The following is a 19055-nucleotide window of genomic DNA, read 5'->3' as shown; positions in this document are numbered from 1 at the left end:
ATGATTATGGTCACGTTGATGGTGATAATGATAGCATTAATGATATCTGTTAAGCACTTACTATGTTCAGGCACTGTACTAAAAGCTGAGGTAGTTACAAGGTTGCGGAGGTAGATCCATCAACGCTACTCAGGTCCCACTTGGGGCTCACGCTTTAAGTAGGGTGTGGAATAGGAGTTGATATTGAATTCTGATTTTGCAGATGAGGGAAATGAGGCACAGAGAATCCAAGTGACAAGCGCAAGGTCACACAGCAGACGAGTAGGGGAGGCCAGGAATAGAACCCAGGTCCCTCCGACTCCCAGGCCACGCTCTATCCATTAGGCTATGCTGCTTCTCCATTATTAAAACTAGTAAGGGAACTAGTAAGGATGTGGAGGTAGATCCATCAATGCTGAGGTAGATATAGGCTATTCAGATCCCACTTGGGGCTCACAGTTTAAGTAGGGCGTAGAATAGGAATTGATATTGCGTTCTGATTTTGCAGATGAGGGAAATGAGGCACAGAGAATCCAAGTGACTAGCGCAAGGTCACACAGCAGACGAGTAGGGGAGGCCAGGAATAGAAGCCAGGTTCTCTGATTCCCAGGCCTGGGCTCTTTCCACTAGGCCGCTCCGTTTTTCGAAGAAAATAATAATAATGTTGGTATTTGTTAAGCACTTACTATGTGCCGAGCACTGTTCTAAGCGCTGGGGTAGACACAGGGGAATCAGGTTGTCCCACGTGGGGCTCACAGTCTTCATCCCCATTTTACAGATGAGGGAACTGAGGCCCAGAGAAGCGAAGTGACTTGCCCACAGTCACACAGCTGACAAGTGGCAGAGCTAGGATTCGAACTCATGACCTCTGACTCCAAAGCCCGGGCTCTTTCCGCTGAGCCACGCTGCTTCTCTATCCCATTATGAATCGTGGTAAGCGATTTCCTTTTTCCAAATAATGATTTACGGATATTGGCTTTGCAATCAAGCAGGTGCTCATCTTGCAACTCCCTGATTTGCCCAGAGGCACAAGTGATTGACTTTCAGGCAGGGGTGAAAAATTAATCGGGCCCAGAGTTCCCTTACTAGTTTTAATAATGGAGAAGCAGCATAGCCTAATGGAGAGAGCGTGGTCTGGGAGTCAGAGGGACCTGGGTTCTAATCCCAGCTCCTCCACTTGTCTGCAGTATGATCTTGGGCAAGTCACTTCACTTCTCTGTGCCTCAGTTATCACATCTGTAAAATGGGGCTTAAGACTGTGACCCCCCCCATGAAAGACATAGTCTATAACCAACCTGATTGTCTTATATCCACCCCACGCTTTGAACAATAGCTGGCACGGACTAAGCACTTAACAAATAACATAAAAATTGTGGAGGGTCACACATTAAATATTTGGCATTTCCAAAACCCATCATTAAAATTGTTGGGGCATTTATTGCCTAAAAATCCCTCTGAGAGGATTTAAGTCCTACCTGCACTGTAAACCAGAGAGATGTGTTTTTGATTTTTATGGGCAATGGTGTTATTTATGTAATTTTCCTTTGTGGGGCATAATAGTAATTTGATAGAATCGATTGTCAAATAGGGTACAGCCAGTCCGAGGCTATCTTAGAGAAGCAGTGTGGCTCAGCGGAAAGAGCACGGGCTTCAGACTCAGCGGTCATGGGTTCGAATCCCAGCTCTGCCACTTGTCAGCTGTGTGACTGTGGGCAAGTCCCTTCACTTCTCTGTGCCTCAGTTACCTCATCTGTAAAATGGGGATTAACCGTGAGCCTCACGTGGGGCAACCTGATGACCCTGTATCTACCCCAGCGCTTAGAACAGTGCTCTGCACATAGTAAGCGCTTAACAGATACCCACATAGTTACATTATTATCTTTTGTTCACCTCTGCCCTAAGTGGAAGGTATTTGCCTACATTATCAGTGCTTAGACCTCTACAAGAGTGAAAAAGATCCGTCAGGGTTCTGAACAGGCCTACTGCAGTCACGCCAATGCTGACAAACTGATTTATCTTACGCAATTTCAAAACCCAGGCTGAAAGTGATGCCGAAATGTGGTGAAAAGTCATCGGACCTAGGGATTGATCGAGTTGTGCTCAGTGGGTGTGCCAAACCATAGTTCATCTTTCCCAATGCCGTCTCCTCTGGAAGAGAAGAGAAAAATATTATTTATTTAGATTAATGCCTGTCTCCCCCTCTAGGCTGTAGGCTGGTTGTGGGCAGGGAACGTGTCTGCCAACTCTGGGGTGTTTTAATAATTATGGTGTTTGTGTCAATTTAATAATTAAGTGCTTACTATGTGCCATCCACTGTACTAAGCGCTGGGGTAGATACAAGTTAACCAGGTTGGCCCCAGTCCGTGTCTCCCAGGGGGCTCACATTCTTAATCCCCATTTTACAGATGAGGTAACTGAGGCACGGAGAAGTTAAGTGACTTGCCCAAGGTCACACAGCAGACAAGCGCCAGAGCTGGGATTAGAACCCAGATCCTTCTGATTCTCAGGACAGTGGTCTGTCCACTAGGTACTCCCCCAGGAGCTTAGTATAGAGCTCTGCACATAATAAGAGCTCACTAAATACCACTGATGATATCTAGGGATGCACACACAGCCCTGAAGATCATAATAATGTTGGTATTTGCTAAGCGCTTACTATGTGCAGAGCACTGTTCTAAGCGCTGGGGTAGATACAGGGTCATCAGGTTGTCCCATGTGAGGCTCACATTTAATCCCCATTTTACAGATGAGGTCACTGAGGCCCAGAGAAGTCAAGTGACTTGTCCACAGTCACACAGCTGACAAGTGGCAGAGCCGGGAGTCGAACTCATGACCTCTGACTCCGAAGCCCAGGCTCTTTCCGCTGAGCCACGCTGATGGCTCCCCATTGATTACATCACTGAGGGGCACTGGAATGGGAGGAATAGCAAAATCAGGCGAACACTGTGAGGGGTACTCATCAATCGGTGCTATTTATTGAGCGCTTACTATGTGCAGAGAACTGTACTAAGTGTTTGGGAGAGTGGCAAAATGCTGGCATAATCCATGGACTGCAAGATCTCCCTGTCAATTCCGGCAGAGTGTTGAAAAAGAGTGGTATTATTATATTTAGCAAGCATTTACCGTGCATCAAGAGAAGCAGCATGGCCTAGACTGTAAGCCCGTCAAACGGCAGGGACCGTCTCTATCTGTTGCCGACTTGTTCATTCCAAGCGCTTAGTACAGTGCTCTGCACATAGTAAGCACTCACTAAATACTACTGAATGAACAGTGGAAAGAGGACCTGGATCCCGGCTCCGCCATTTCTTTCATTCATTCAGTCAGTCGGTCGTATTTACTGAGCGCTCAAATTTAAAGCACAGAAGGAGGTGATGGTAAACCATGTCTGGATTTTTACCAAGAAATTCTGTGGATACACTACCAGAATGATTGTAGATGGAGGTGGGGCCTTCTGGGAGACATGCGCCGATTAGACTGTAAGCCCGTCCGTGGGCTGGGACTGTCTCTATCTGTTGCCGATTTGGCCATTCCAAGCGCTTAGTCCAGTGCTCTGCACATAGAAAGCGCTCAATAAATACTATTGAATGAATGAATGTGTCCATGGAGTCGCTATGGGTCAGAGAGGGTTCGACAGCATAAGTCAAGACAAGACTGTTGTAAGTGCCGGAATAGATACAAGTTAATCAGGTCAGCTACAGTCCCTGTCCCTCTTGGGACTCACACCCTAAGTAAGAGGGTGAATCAGCATTGAATTGTCATTTCCCAGATGAGGAAACTGAGGCACAGAGAAGTTAAATGACTTTCCAAGGTTACCCAGCAAATACGTGGCAGAAGAGGCCTTGGAACCCAGGTCTTCTGGCTCCTAGGCTCTTTCCACTCCATCACGTTGTTCTTATAGTATCGTATTCATTCTACAGTATTTATTGAGCGCTTACTATGCGCAGAGCACTGTATTAAGCGCTTGGAATGGACAATTCGGCCGGAGATAGAGCCAATCCCTGACCAATGACGGGCTCACAGTCTAATCGGGGGAGACAGATGGACAAAAACAAGACAACATAATCACGATAAATAGAATCAAGGGGTTGTACACCTCCTATCATATCATAAAGACCGTTAGCAGATATTATCCGAACCCTCTGGGCAGTACGGTGTCAAACACCTGGAGAATGAAAGTCTTTGCAAAGAGGAACAAGACGCACCTGAGCAAGGAAGCCCTAGCTGCAAAGTATCAGTGCCAGCAGGGATGAAAAAGAGGACTCTCTCCAAGATTCTGCCTCCAGCCGCTATTGTCAAATCTCCTTTGATGAAAATGACCCGGAGATCAATGTGCTGCTTGCCCCCAAACGAGCACCGCATCAACGGCATTTTGCAATTCCTCATTATCCTGATAAAAAGGGTGCCTACAGAAGCCTGCATGGTGACACCCAGACTAAGCTGCAAAGCATGTGACCAGAGGAAAGATCCCAAGGTTCAAGAGATCCAAAGAGGCTAAGGGATTTGCAACAGATCACTGGAACTCAAACCCCAGTGACCCGACAACTAAAACCCCAGCCTCTTTCCAGGACCAGCGGTACAAATAAATTAAGATGCTCGAGCTAATGAATGAACGATTCAGTCTCAGTGTAAGCCAACTTGATCTGATGATTTTATTAAGGTAATATTAACCGGGGCTAATAAGTAACGCCCTTTGGTTGTATAAATAGCAGAGCTAAGCTCCCAGTTGGGAAGCAGAAGATGGAGGAGCTGTTAAGATGTTGCTGACTTCTGGAATTCAAGCGACTGAAGTTCACTTCTGATGACGTGAGGTCCAAGTGAAGGTAGGAAGAGTGGAGAGGATTGAGGGGGAGCAAGAATGGGGCTGTGGTGAGTTCTAGTAATAATTCAGAATTGTGGTGTTTGTCAAGTGTCATGCACTGTTCTAAGCACTGGGGTAGGCACAAGGTAACCAGGTTGGAAACATTCCCTCTCACAGCCTAAACAAGGGGGAGAACAGGTATTCGATCTCCACTTTATAAATGAGGAAACCGAGGCCCAGGGGAAGTTAAGTGAGTTGCCCGGGGTCACAGACAGAGGACAAGTTTGTGTCTGCTGAAGCATGAGAAGCAGTGGGCCTACTGGAAGAGCCCAGGCCTGGAAGTCAGAAGACTTGGGTTCTAATCCTGGCTCCACCACTTGTCTGCTGTGTGACGTTAGGCAAGTCACTTCACTTCTCTGGACCTCAGATACCTCATCTGCATAATGGTGACTAGTAATAATTATGGTATTTACTAAGCGCTTACTATGTGCCAGGCACTGTACTAAGTGCTGGGGTGGATGCAAGCCAAGTGGACTGGGCCCAATTCCCATCCCACATGGAGCTCACAGTCTCAATCCCCATTTTCAGATGAGGTAACTGAGGCACAGAAAAGCAAAGTGGCTTACCCAAGGTCACCCAGCAGACCAGTGGCAGAGCCAGGATTAGAACCCATGACCTTCTGACTCCCAGGTCCGTGCTCCATCCACTATGCCATAATGTTTCCCACTCTGCCGTATTGTTTCACATTATACCATGCTGTTTCACCAGATTAAGAGTGTGAGCCCCATTTGGGACACGGATGAGATCCAACAAGAGTACCTTGTATCTATCCCAGCGCTTAGTACAGTGCCTGGCACAGAGCAAGTGCTTAACAAATAAATAATAAAGTCAATGCTTAATTTATCAGAGTAATTAAAAAAGAAAAGGTGGTACAGCTGGGATTAGGCTTCCAGGCCGGTGCTCTTTCTACTAAACCACACTATTTCTCTAGTGATGGATAAACTCCACAAACTCCTTGCCTCTTAAACTGTGAACCCTTTGTGGGTCAGGGATAGAGTCACTCCTATTACATTTGCTTCAGCATTTAGTAAACTGTTCGCCATCTAGTAAGTGCTTCAGAATATCAAAATGAATTGATTAGTTAAAAATAGCTACTGAGATTGGTTAATCACCAAGGTATATATAATTTCCAGATCTCTCCAAAGTCTTGAATTGAGTTCATCCTTGGAATGAGTTAATAATAGGAGACAGGCTGCAAAAACCAAAAGGGGATTTTAATAAAAACGGAAGGGGAAACACCCAGGGTTTTAGTCCATTTTTAAATAAATGTCTGGGCTATCGGTTCAAAATGCTAATTAATATATTTGTAAAAAATGTATGTCAAGCTCCCTGGCTTCCAACCTTAAATATGTAAATTCAAATTAATTTTTGTGACTCATTGAAAATATTCTCACCCACACCCTTGGATGAAGGGAACACCCCCATCAGGTGAGTAACAGATCTCTGCAGTCATTCCTGAGATTGTAGACCTTAGTAGATCAATCAGTGGTATTTATTGAGCGCTCATTGCATGCCAATCTCTATCACCCTGACTTGGTCCCTTTGCTCTTTCCCCCTTCCAGCCCCCCAGAACTTATGTACAAATCTTTCACTGAATTTATTTGTATTGATGTCTGTCTTTCCCCCTCTAGACTGTAAACTAGCAGCTTACAGAGCTTCTAGAGACGCTTCTAGAGAAGCAGCGTGGCTCAGTGGAAAGAGTACGGGCTTGGGAGTCGGCGGTCATGGGTTCGAATCCCAGCTCTGCCACTTGTCAGCTGTGTGACTGTGGGCAAGTCAGTTAACTTCTCTCTGCCTCAGTTACCTCATCTGTCAAATGGGGATGAAGACTGTGAGCCTCACGTGGGACAACCTGATTACGTTATATCTCCCCAGCGCTTAGAACAGTGCTCTGCACATAGTAAACGCTTAACAAATACCAACATTATGATTAAGCTCATTGTAGGCAGGGATGTCACTGTTTATTATTGTACTGTACTTTCCCAAGCGCTTAATACAGTGCTCTGCACACAGTAAGCACTCAATAAATACAATTGAATGAATGAATATCAAGAGCCTCGGAGAGTTCAGTTCAACAGAGTTGGTAGACGTCATCCCTGCCCTCAAGGAGATTAAAATAACTGGACACTGCCGCTCTTTAGCACTTCGTGGCAGGAGGCAGGGAATCCCTGGATCCAGATTGACTGGAACGTCACACCCTCCCCCTCTATCTTCCTCCTCCGAGGCCTGTGGTATCCCTGGAATTACCTAGGGGAAACAGGAAGTTTAACATAGAAGACGTTGACAGTGAGGTACCTGTATGTTCCCCCTTTCCTTCCCCCTCAATCAATCGACCAATCGATCATTTAGAGAAACAGCTTGGCCTAGTGGATAGAGCACAGGACTTGGAGTCAGGAGGACCTGGGTTCTAATCCCTGCTTCACCGTGTGTCTGCTGGGTGACCTTGAACAGATCACTTGACTTCTCTGTGCCGCAGTTACCTCATCTGTAAAATGGGAATTAAGACTGTGAGCCCCACGTGGGACAACCTGATTACCTTGTATCTCCCCCGGGAGTGTTTGGCGCATAGTAAGCGATTAACAAATACCAACATTATTATTCTTGGCACATAGTAAGTGTTTAAACAAATCCCGTCGTTATTATTACAACTATTAGTCTGCAGAAATGACTAGGAAATGAGAAATAGGGTGAGCGAAATAGCTAAAGAGGAGCAGTGGTGCTGAGATGTCAAAGGAGGGGATGTGATTTGGCAAGAATTGAAAATTATTCAGGGAAAGTCTCCCGCAGTAGGTGGGATGGCAGATGATGTTTGAAGTGGGAGAGTTCCAGGCAGGGGGAAGGGCGGGTGTTAGAGGAACTGAGGCAGGAGAATGAAAAACAAGGCTCAGTGAGGAGATGAAACTGGGGGAAACGGAGAGTGTGAGCCAGGGTGGAGTAAAATACAGTGGAAAGGTGAGGAGGCGAAAGATCAAGGCGAGCCTTAAAGCCAAGGGTCAGAAGTTTCTGTTCCGTGCAGAGATGAATGAGTAAGCTATCAGGGGATTTTGAGAAATGGTGACACAATTTTTTTAAATGGTATTAATTAAAGTGTTTACTCTGTATCAAGCACTGTTCTCAACACTGGGGAAGATTCAAGATAATCACGTTGAGCACAGTCCCTGTCTCACATGGGGCTCACAGTCTAAGTAGAAGAGAGGAGGATTTAATTCCCATTTTACAGATGAGTTAACTGAGGCACTGCATTAAGAGTTTGGGAGAGTGCAATGCAACAGTATAACAGAGTTGGTAAACACATTCCCTGCCCTCAGTGAGCTTACAGTCTACAGATGAACTCCATTTTCCTCCTTGCTAAATATGGCTCTCGTTAGGCACCTTACTATGTGCCAAGCACTGTTCTAAGCACTGGGGTAGATACGAGTTAATCAGGCTGGACTCAGCCCCTGTCCCACATGGGGCTCACACTCCAAATCTCCATTTTACAGAGGAGGTAACTGAGGCCCAGAGAAGTTAAGTGAGTTGCCGAAGATGACACAGCAGGCAAATGGCAGAGGAGGGTTTCGAACCTAGGTCCTTCTGACTCCCAGGCCCATGCTGAATCCGCTAAGCCGTGCTTCTTCTCGTTCCTTTCCCCTGGTAAATGAGCAGGAGATGAAGAGGATGGAGTAGAGGCCCAACTCCCCTTTTAATATTAATCAGAAAAGAGAAACATACAAAGGAAAAAAAAGGATATTCGACCAATTGGGGGATAACAAAGAATCCACAATGGCCACAGATCACATCAATCCAGCACTTAGTGTGTGCAACAAGAAAGCCCTCTCATCTAATTGGAACAGATTTGGATCAGGAGGTCTGCACTGGGGGATAAGTTGGAGGAGCGTGTCCTTTAAGAGAAGCTATGGAAAACTGCAGACCTGCCGGCATCTTGGGGGAAAGGGGAATGGGAAAGAAACCGATTCTCCCAGGCAGATCAGGGCTTTTCTGAACATGGCTCTGTGGGAAGTCTGATGTCATTATTTAGCCAGCTAATGAAATAGCTGTTAAGAGAGTAAATCTGTAAATATCAAATGGATAATGGAATGTTCAGCAATGGAAAACATCAGAGAGGGTGAAATCGAGACTTCTGATGCAATTACAAAATCGACGGTGAAAGGGGTTGAAACAGATGTTACGTATTCTGACTTTTTAACAGAAACATTTGACACAGAGTCTTGGGAAATTTGGCTTGGAGGGTTGTCGTGAATCCGCAAGGGACTGAAAGCAGCCACTGGGCAGAAACCAGGAGGCTCGTTGCCAAAGAAGCAGCGAGAGTTGGGAGGGGGAGGGAGGAGTCCACAGGGGTTAATGCTAGATCCAATCTGAGCAAAGATAAAGAAATCTGCATGTGAAGCCCACTCTTGGTGACATTTTTAGTAGCCGTAGTAGGAGAAGCAGTGTGGCTCAGTGAAAAGAGCGTGGGCTTCGGAATCAGAGGTCATGGGTTCAACTCCGGCTCTGCCACTTGTCAGCTGTGTGACTGTGGGCAAGTCACTTCACTTCTCTGTGCCTCAGTTACCTCATCTGTAAAATGGGATTATCAGGCTGTAAAATGGGATTATCAGTGAGCCTCATGTGGGACAAACTGATTACCCTGTATCTGCCCCAGCGCTTAGAACAGCGCTCTGCACATAGTAAGCGCTTAACAAATACCAACATTATTATATTTTTTAAGCACTTACTTCGAGCCAAATACTGTTCTAAGTTCTGACGTGGATACCGGTTAATAAGGTTGTCCCACATGGGGCTCACAGTCTAAGCGGGAGGGAGAGCAGGTATTTAATCCCCATTTTACAGTTGAGAAAGCCAAGGCACAGACAAGCTAAGTGACGTGCCCAGGATCACACAGTAAGCAACGGCAGAGCCGGAATTAGAACCCAGGTCTTCTGACTCCCAGGCTCATACTCCATCCACTAAACTAGGAATTAGGGCAGAAATTTAAGGTTGAGGAAAGGGTGTGGCTTACATGGAAGCAGTCACAATCGATCAAGACTATTAATTGAGTATGTACTTTGGTTAGAGCACTGCTGTCAGTCAATTTTATTTATTGAGTGCTTACTATGTGCAGAACACTGTACTACAAGCTCAGGAGAGTACAATATGACAATATAACGGCGACATTCCCTGCTAAGCTTACAGTCTAGGTGGGGAGAATCACTTGGGAGAAATCTGCAGAATTAGTATAAATGATCCCTGCTCTTGAGGAGCTTACAAGCCAGAGAAGGAGACAGAAAAGAAATTTACAAGTAAGAGGAAGTAAGGTTGTATAAACAGTACAGTGCTTTGCCCACAATAAGCGCTCAATAAATACGTTGAATGAATGAATATGCACATAAGTGAAAAGTGGTGTAGGGTGCAAAATACTGAAGAGCTTAGGTGATGTCAAAGTGCTTAAGTTTTTTGTTTGTTTTTTTGTATTTTTTAAGCAATCACTATGAGTCAGTCACTGTACTGCACTGAGGTGGATACAAACTAATTCATTCATTCAGTAGTATTTATTGAGAGCTTATTGTGTGCAGAGCACTGTACTAAGCAGTAAAGTATAGTTCAGCAGTAGAGACAATCCCTGCCCATACTGGGCTTACAGTCTAGAAGGGGGGAGATAGACAACAAAACAAGTAAGCCGGCATCAATATAAATAAATAGAATTATAGATATATACATATATAAGTGCTGTGGGGTGGGAGGGGGGATAGAGCAAAGGGAGTCAGGGGAGGTGACGCGGAAGGGAGGGGGAGCTGAGGAAAAGGGGGACTTAGTCTGGGAAGGTCTCTTGGAGGAGGTGAGCCTTCAGTAGGGCTTTGAAGGGGGAGGTTGGACCCAATTGATGTCCCACTTGGGGCTCAAAGTCATGATCCCCATTTTACAGATGAAGTAACCGAGGCCCAGAAAAGTCTTCAGGACCTACCAGGGCAGGGGTGCCTTGCCCCCCACGGGTGTAACATCCTGGGGATGGGATTGTTTTTCTAACCTCTGGAGGTGGAAGGGGGCAAGAAATGGTGCTGATCTTGGCCTCCCTCAGCCAGTCAGTCATACTTACTGAGTGCTTACTGTGTGCAGAGCACTGTAGTGAGAGCTTGGAGAGTACAATATAAAGTAACACAGACACTCTCTTCTGCGTCTCACCAACTTCCTTCTTTCGTTCATCCCCTCTCCCAGCCCCACAGCATCTGTAATTCATTTCTTTCTATTAATATCTGATTCACCCTCCTCCCCTGCAAGACTGTAAGCTTGTTAAAGGCAGGGAATATGTCTATTTATTGTTGTATTGTACCCTCCCAAGCGCTTAGTACAGTGCTCTGCACACAGTAAATGCTCAATAAATATGACTGACTGAATGAATAATGATAATTATGGTATTTGTTAAGCGCTTGCTATGTGGCAGGACTGTACTAAGCACTGGGGTGGATACCCGCAAATCGGGTTGGACACAGTCCTTCTCCCACTTGGGGTTCACAGTCTCAAACCCCATTTTACAGATGAGGGAGCTGAGGCACAGAGAAGTGACTTGCCCAAGGTCACACAGCCGAACAGTGACAGAGCGAGGTTGACCACAGCGAGCTTACAGTCTAGAGGCCGCTCTCTCCTTCCTCAGTATTTCGGCTTGGTTTGAGGCCTCTTCACATCCCCAACCAAACCTGAGGCCTTGCTCCTCACTTCCCAGGCCTAATCTGGATAACTTAGCTAAAGATTCCCTCGGCTGCTGCTGCCGCCATCCCACCCTCCGTTCAGGGTCTCAGACAGGCTGCTTCTCTTTCTCCGGTGGTCCAGCGGGGCTGCTAGGCTAGAGCCGAGGGAGTTGCCCACTGAGAGCTTAAAAAAGAGTGGGGGGGCCTAAAGGGGTTTTCCAGGTGCAACTTTGGATTCCTACCTTTTATTCACCCCACCCTCAGCCCCACAACACTTATGTCCATATCCATAATCTATTTCAGTGTTTATTTCCCCTTCTTTACCTAAAGCTACTTGTGGGCAGGGAACATGTCTACCAACTGTTATATGGTACTTTCCCAAATGCTTAGTATTATTATTACTGAGCTCCCCTTCTCCCTCTGCTCCCTCTACCCCCCTTCACCTCTCCTCAGCTAAGCCCTCTTTTCCCCCCTTTCCCTCTGCTCCTCCCCCCTCCCTTCCCATCCCCTCAGCACTGTACTCGTCCGCTCAACTGTATGTATTTTCATTACCCTATTTATTTTGTTAATGAGATGTACATCACCTTGATTCTATTTATTTGCTATTGTTTTAATGAGATGTTCATCCCCTTGATTCTATTTACTGCCATTGTTCTCGTCTGCCCGTCTCCCCCGATTAGACCGTAAGCCCGTCAAAGGGCAGGGACTGTCTCTATCTGTTACCGATTTGTACATTCTAAGTGCTTAGTACAGTGCTCTGCACATAATAAGCACTCAAAAAATACTATTGAATGAATGAATGAATATTATTATTATGGTGTTTGTTAAGAACTTACTATGGGCCAAGCACTGTTCTAAGCTCTGGGGTAGATACAAGGCAATCATGTTGTCCCCAGTGGGGCTCACAGTCTTAATCCTCATTTTCCGCATGTGGTAACTGAGGCAAAGAGTAATTAAGCAGCTTGCCCAAAGTCACACAGCAGACAAGTGGCAGAGCGGGGATCAGAACCCACGTTCTCAGACTTCCAAGTCTGTGCTCTTTCCACTAAGCCATGCTGCTTCTAGTGTTCAATAAATTTGATCGTTTGATTGACTGATTGGAGACAGGTTTCTCCCCAACTTTGGTGGAAGCTTGATAGCATGCATGCAGTAAAGATGGTGGAGTTAGTATCCTATTTCTTGAATTTCTGGGTCCCTATTCAATTGCCCTGAATGAAGTGAGTTCAAACCCCCCTAACCGGTTAAATACAACCCAGGAGTGCTGTTTTAGCATGACAATGAGTAATTCACCTTAGCTGTGCTCATCATCAACAATTGCTTATAGAGGCTACAGAATGAAAGAAGTGACTTCAGGGATCCAGAAGGAAATTATTTCTGAATTTAAACACAACCTGACCAGGCCAGGGAGACCGTCTGAAGTCCAAGTTAGAGGTTTGCAAGGACTGCTTTTTGCTTTGTTCAGTAATGACCATTATTGTTGTTCTGGTGATTAGGAGGGAGGCTTCAGGATTGGAGATTGGATTGGACAGAAAATCAAGCTGAATTTGCTGGCTATTGTCTGAACTTCAAGTATGTTTGATCACCATCATTATCATCATCATCAATGAGATTTATTGAGCACCTACTGTCTTAAATGCTTGGAAGGGTACATCTAGTAACAAAAGATGTAGTTCCTGCCTTCTAGGAACTTACAATTTAATGGAGGAGGCAGGCAAACTTAAATTACTTACAAATTATTTACAAAAATCAGAGGAAGAACAAGGGTACAGCAGATAGTACAAATATATCAGGAGGAGATAGCCAAAACAATAAATGGAATATAAAAGCTTTAATGCACTCAGCTTGCCCCCTATCTTCCCTTGCTGATTTCCTACTACAACCCAGCCCACTCACTTTGCTCTTCTAATGTTAACCTACTCACTGTACCTCAATCTCATCTATTTCACCCCCGACCCCTTGCCTACATCTGCCTTCTGACCCTAGAACTCCCTCCCCCTTCATATCTGACAGACCACCACTCTCCCAATCTTCAAAGTCCTATTAAAATAACTTCTTCAAGAGGCTTCACCCAATTAAGTGCTCTTTTCCCCTACTCCAACTCAATTCTGCATTTGGATCTGTTCCCTTTCAGTACTTGATATTCACCCAACCCGGAACCCTACAACACTTACGGACATGTCTAACTTATTTTAATTTTAAGCTTCTTATAATAATGATGGTATTTGTTAAGTGCTTACTATGTGCAGAGCACTGTTCTAAGCGGTGGGGTAGATGCAGGGTAATCAGGTTGTCCCACGTGAGGCTCCCAGTCTTCATCCCCATTTTGCAGATGAGGTAACTGAGGCACAGAGAAGTGAAGTGACTTGCCCACAGTCACACAGCTGACAAGTGGCAGAGCTAGGATTCAAACCCATGACCTCTGAGTCCCAAGCCCATGCTTGGAACATGTCTACCAACTGTACTGTATTGTACTCTCCCAAATGCGTAGTACAAGGCTCGGCACGCAATAAGCACTCAGGAAATACCACTAATAGAATCATCTATATTTGCTAGCGGAAAAACCATGTGACTAGGAGCCAGGAGATTTGATTGTAGTCCCAGCTCTGTCCATTGCCTGCTGTGCGATTTGGTCAAATCACTTAACTTCTCTATACCTCACTCATTTCCCACAGCTGTAAAATGAGAATAAAATGCCCATTTGCCCTCCCTCTTAAAACATGAACCCCATGTTAGACAGGAACTGGGTGCTAACTGATTAACAGAAGAAGAATGGCATAATGGATAGAGCCCGGGCCTGGGAGTCAGAAGGTACACCATTTGTTGGCTTTGAGACCTTAGGCAAGTCACTTTACTTCTCTGTGACCCAGTTAACTGTAAAATGGCGATTGAGGCCATGAGCCTCATCTGGGACAGGGATTATGTCCAACCCAGCTCTTAGTACATATCTGTCACATAGTACTTAAAGAATACCATTATTATTATGAATATTATCTTGCATGTACTCCAGTGCCTACTAAGTAGTAATCAATCAGTGGTATCTACTGAGCACTTACAGTGTGCAGAACACTGTACTAAGCATCTGGGAGAGTACAACAGACTTAGTAGACCTGTTCCCTTTCCACAAGGAGCTTATAGTCTAAAGGGGGAGACAGGCATTAAAACAAATTTTGGATATGAATAAAAGGACAGGAGTTGAAGATGAGGTGATTATCAAAGGCTTAAAGGGTACGGATCCAGATGCACAAGTGACACAGAAGGGAGAAGAAAAAAGGGGGAATGAGAGCTTAGATGGGAAAGATCTCTTGCAGGAGATGTGATTTTAGTAAGCCTCTGAAGGTGTGGAGAGTGGTGGTCTGCCTTAAGTGAAGTAGGAGGATGTTCCAGGCCAGGGGGAGGAAATGGACAAGGGGTCACTGGCGAGATAGATGAGATTGAGATACAGTGGCATTTGAGGAGCGAAGTGTGTGGGCTGTGTGAAGGTAGGAAATCAGTGAGGTGAGGTAGGAGGGGATGAACTGATTGAGTGCTTTGAAGCCTTTGGTAAGGAATTTCTGTTTGATGTAGAGGTGGATGGGCAAACGCTGGAGATTCTTGAGAAGTAGGGAGTTGCGGACTGAACCTTTTTTAGAAAATTGATCGGGGCAGCAGAGTGAAATAAAGGCTAGAGTCGGGAGAGAGAGGACTTAAAAAATATCATCATTATTGTAAGTGCTAAGGATGAATATGATCCCTTAGAGCCAAGGATGGTTGTTGGATTGACACAGCATGTGGGTTGGGAATTAATCAGGGAAGACTGCTTGAAGGAGACATGACTCGAAAAACACACAGCCGTGTTGATGTGGAAGCGGTGGCCTTAACCTCTCCTGGAAAGCAAGAGGAGGGGGAAGAGGAGGAGGAAGAGAAGGTGAAGCGGGGAGGGAAAGATGGTGTTGCAGTGCTCATTGCCAATGGTTCTTCGGGAGCGCCACTGACCATTTCTGCATCCAGTTGCTCTTGAGGCCAGGACGCACACAGGGAGACTGCAGGATAAGGAACGTGTCTACCAACTCTATTTTATTGTACTCTCCCAAGCCCTTATTACAGTATGGTAAGTGCTCAGTAAATATGATTGATTGATTAAAACAAGGGACAAGCTGGACCTCTCTAAACTCCACTGGAGGAGATGTTGGAAGAAAACTGTTGAGAAGCAGTGTTACCCAGTGGATAGAGCATGGGCCCGGGAGTCAGAAGGACCGCCCGGGCACTCAATGCAGTGCTCTGCATATAGTAAATGCTCAATAAATATGATTGACTGATGGATCTGGGTTCTTATCCCAGCTTGGCCACTTGTCTGATGTGTGACCTTGGACAAGTCACTTCACTTTTCTGTGCTTCAGTTACCTCATCTGTAAAACGGGGATAAAGACTGTGAGCCCCAGTGGGCTTTGTATCTTCCCCAGAACTTAGTACAGTGCCTGGCACATAGTAAGCACTTAAGTACCATAAAAAGGTGCTGCTTCTGCCTTGATTGTTAATTCCCCAAATCGCCCTTTTACTGCCAGTGTGGCTCCCTTAGAGATTCCACAGAAACAGTGCAGACCAGGTAGGCCTTAGATCTGAGACTTTCCATTTGGTCAGTGAGGGTTGAGAGGATGTGCACATCTTTGATTTGTATTTAAATTGGACAAAAGAGGTTGCTCAACTCACTCGCTTATGTCATAGGCTAGCATCACGTAGTGGATAGAGCAAGGGCCTGGAAGTCAGAACGTCATGGGTTCTAATCCCAGATCCCCCACTTGTCAGCTGTGTGACCTTGTAAAGCAGGTCACGTCACTTCTCTGTGCCTCAGGTACCTCATCTGTAAAATGGGGATTGATACTGTGAGCCCCATGTGGAACAGGGACTGGGTCCAATCTACCTTGTATCTACCCCAGCATTTAGTACAGTGCCGGACACATATTAAGCAATAAATACCACAATTATTATTATTATTCAGAAAGCTCAGGGGAGCAGACTGCCACGTCCCGTATGACTACAAGGATTCTGGGCCTGAGCCATCCTCGATGGGCATGGTTGTGGGGTTGTCGTCTTCTCCTCTCCTGAGCTAAGGGGTGAGGCCAAAATCTGGAAAGACAAACACACAAATACACAGACTCCCCCTCCACCCCCCACTCACACACACACATATCCCCTGCCCTCCACCCAGGGACAAAGCAGAACCAGGCAGCCCCAGAGGTGATGGCCAGAGTCAGCATAGTATTTATTAAGCACTAACGGTGTGCAAAACACTGTACTAAGAACAGAACGAGAATACACAGAAGGGAATTAGACCCAGTCCCTGTCCTTTGTGCGACTTACAATCTAAGATTTATAAGTAAGGAGAATGAACTAGAGAGGGGCACATCAGAAATGATCCCATCTTGACAGCATCAGTCTCTAAGCTGTCCTCAAATTAAACATGTCTAAAACTGAACTCCTTAATTTCCTACCCAAACCCCGTCTTCCCTCATCTTTCCCATCGTTGTAGACAACACCACTATCCACCCTGTCTCACAAGCCGGTAACCTTGGTGTTGTCCTCGACTCGTCTCTCACTCCACCCCCATAGTCTATCTGTCACCAAATCCTGTCACTTCTTCCTTCACAACATGGCTAAAATCTGCCCTCCTCTCCATCTAATCTACTACTGTGCAGGTCCAAGCACTTATCCTATCCCGCCTTGACTACTGAATCTGCCTCCTCGCTGACCTCCTGGTTTCCTGTCTCCCCCCACTCCAATCTATATTTTACTCTGCTGCATGGATCATTTATCAACAAAAACATTCAGTCCATGTCTCCCCACTCCTCAAGACCCTCCAATGGCTTCCCATCCACCCCCACATCAAACGGAAACTCCTTACCGTCGGCTTTAAAGCGCTCAATCAACCTCCCATCTTACCTCACTGATCTACTCCATCCCAGCCCGCACACTCCACTCCTCTGGCACCAGTTTATTCACGCTGCCCTGATCTCATCTATCTTGTCGCAGAACCCCTTTCCCACATCCTTCCCCTAGCCTGGAACTCCCTCCCCCTCCTCATAGGTCAGACCCCCATTATCTCCACCTTTAAAGCACAATCAAGGTCATATCTTCTCCATGAGGCCTTCTCTGATTAAACCCTCTTTTCCCCAGCTCTCTCTCCCTTCTGCGTAGTCAATACATTTGGATCTGTGACCTTTGGACATTTGATATTCTCCCCACCCTGAAGCACTTATGTACATATCTTTAAATTATTTATCGTAAACTGCTTATTTATTCATAGTGATGTCTGTCTCCCCCTCTAGACCGTAAGCTGATTATGGGCAGGGAACGTGGCTGCTAATTCTTTTGTGTCTTACCCTCCCAGGGGCTTAGAAGAGTGCTCTGCACATAGTAAGTGTTCAATAAATACCATTGATTGACTGATTGATTGACTTTCCTGTCTCCCATCTCACTCCAGTCCTTATTTCACTCTGCTGCCCACATTATTTTTCAAAAAAAAAAGTCACTCCACATTTCTCTACTCCTCAAGTATCTCAAACCGTTGCCCGTCCACCTCTGCATCCAACAGCAACATCTTACCTTTGACTTTTAAAGCACTCAACTGGCTCGTCCCCTCCTACCTTATCACGCTTGATTTTCTTCTCCAAACCAGCCCACACGTTTTGCTCCTTCACTGCCAACTTACGGTACCTCTATTTTTTCTATCTTGCTGCTGACCTCTCTCCCACATCCTCCCTCTGGCCTGTCATTTCATATATGACAGATCGCCACCTCCAAAGCCTTATTAAAATCACATCTCCTCCAAGAGGCCTTTGCCAACTAAGCCCTCATTTTCCCTACTCCCTCTCCCTCCTACATCACCCTGGCACTTGGATCTGTCCCCTTTAAGTACTTGATTTTCACCCTACCCTCAGCCCCACAGAACTTATCTACGTATCCATAACTTATTTTCATGTCTGTCTCCCCCTCTAGACTGTAAGGTCTGTTGTTTTGTACTCTCCTGAGTGCTTAGTACACTGCTTTGCACATAGTAGATGCTCAATAAATACCACTGATTGATTGAAACACAGAGCACACAGTCACCCTTCTATTGGGGCACCTTAGTTTGGAGAAAGAGAGAGGCCGCAGATCCAGAAAGAGATGGGAGCAGATCATGGGTAGGGTGAGACATTTGAGCGTGAGAAAGCTGTGAGGTTTAGGGAAGTGAAGTTTACTGATATTTCTAAAATAGACAACGGTGTCATGGGCAGAGAGAAAGAGCCATTGTGTCACTGTGTTTGCTGTCATACATGCACTAAATGGTTTTCCACTGGATCCCACTGATATACGGAGGTTATTTTTAAAGTTTTAATCCACTGCCCCTTTTAAAGACAAAAGTGAGGGAACTGACTCCAGATGGGACCCATTTAGAAGAGAATGGTATCTGTTAAGCGCTAACTACATGCCAGGCACTGTACTACTAAGCACTGGGGTGGATACAAGCAAATCGGGTTGGACACAGTCCCGGTTCCAAGTGGGGTTCGCGATTTCAATCCCCATTTTCCAGATGAGATAAC

At 45.7% G+C, this 19055-nt stretch overlaps 1 long non-coding RNA gene across 1 annotated transcript in view; it reads left to right on the top strand.

The window, feature by feature from the left end:
• The first annotated feature begins 4724 nt into the window (after positions 1-4724).
• The window catches only part of LOC120638052, a 59282-nt gene continuing 44951 nt past the window's right edge, over positions 4725-19055 (top strand). Inside the window, exon 1 of the long non-coding RNA XR_005659508.1 lies at positions 4725-4799. This is a non-coding gene — a long non-coding RNA (uncharacterized LOC120638052). The remainder of the gene's footprint in view (positions 4800-19055) is intronic.

Source organism: Ornithorhynchus anatinus, chromosome X1 (assembly GCF_004115215.2).
Source record: "Ornithorhynchus anatinus isolate Pmale09 chromosome X1, mOrnAna1.pri.v4, whole genome shotgun sequence".
Taxonomy (NCBI): Eukaryota; Metazoa; Chordata; class Mammalia; order Monotremata; family Ornithorhynchidae; genus Ornithorhynchus; species Ornithorhynchus anatinus.
The sequence above is the reverse complement of the archived record's forward strand: the minus strand, read 5'-3'. Positions and strand labels throughout refer to the sequence as shown.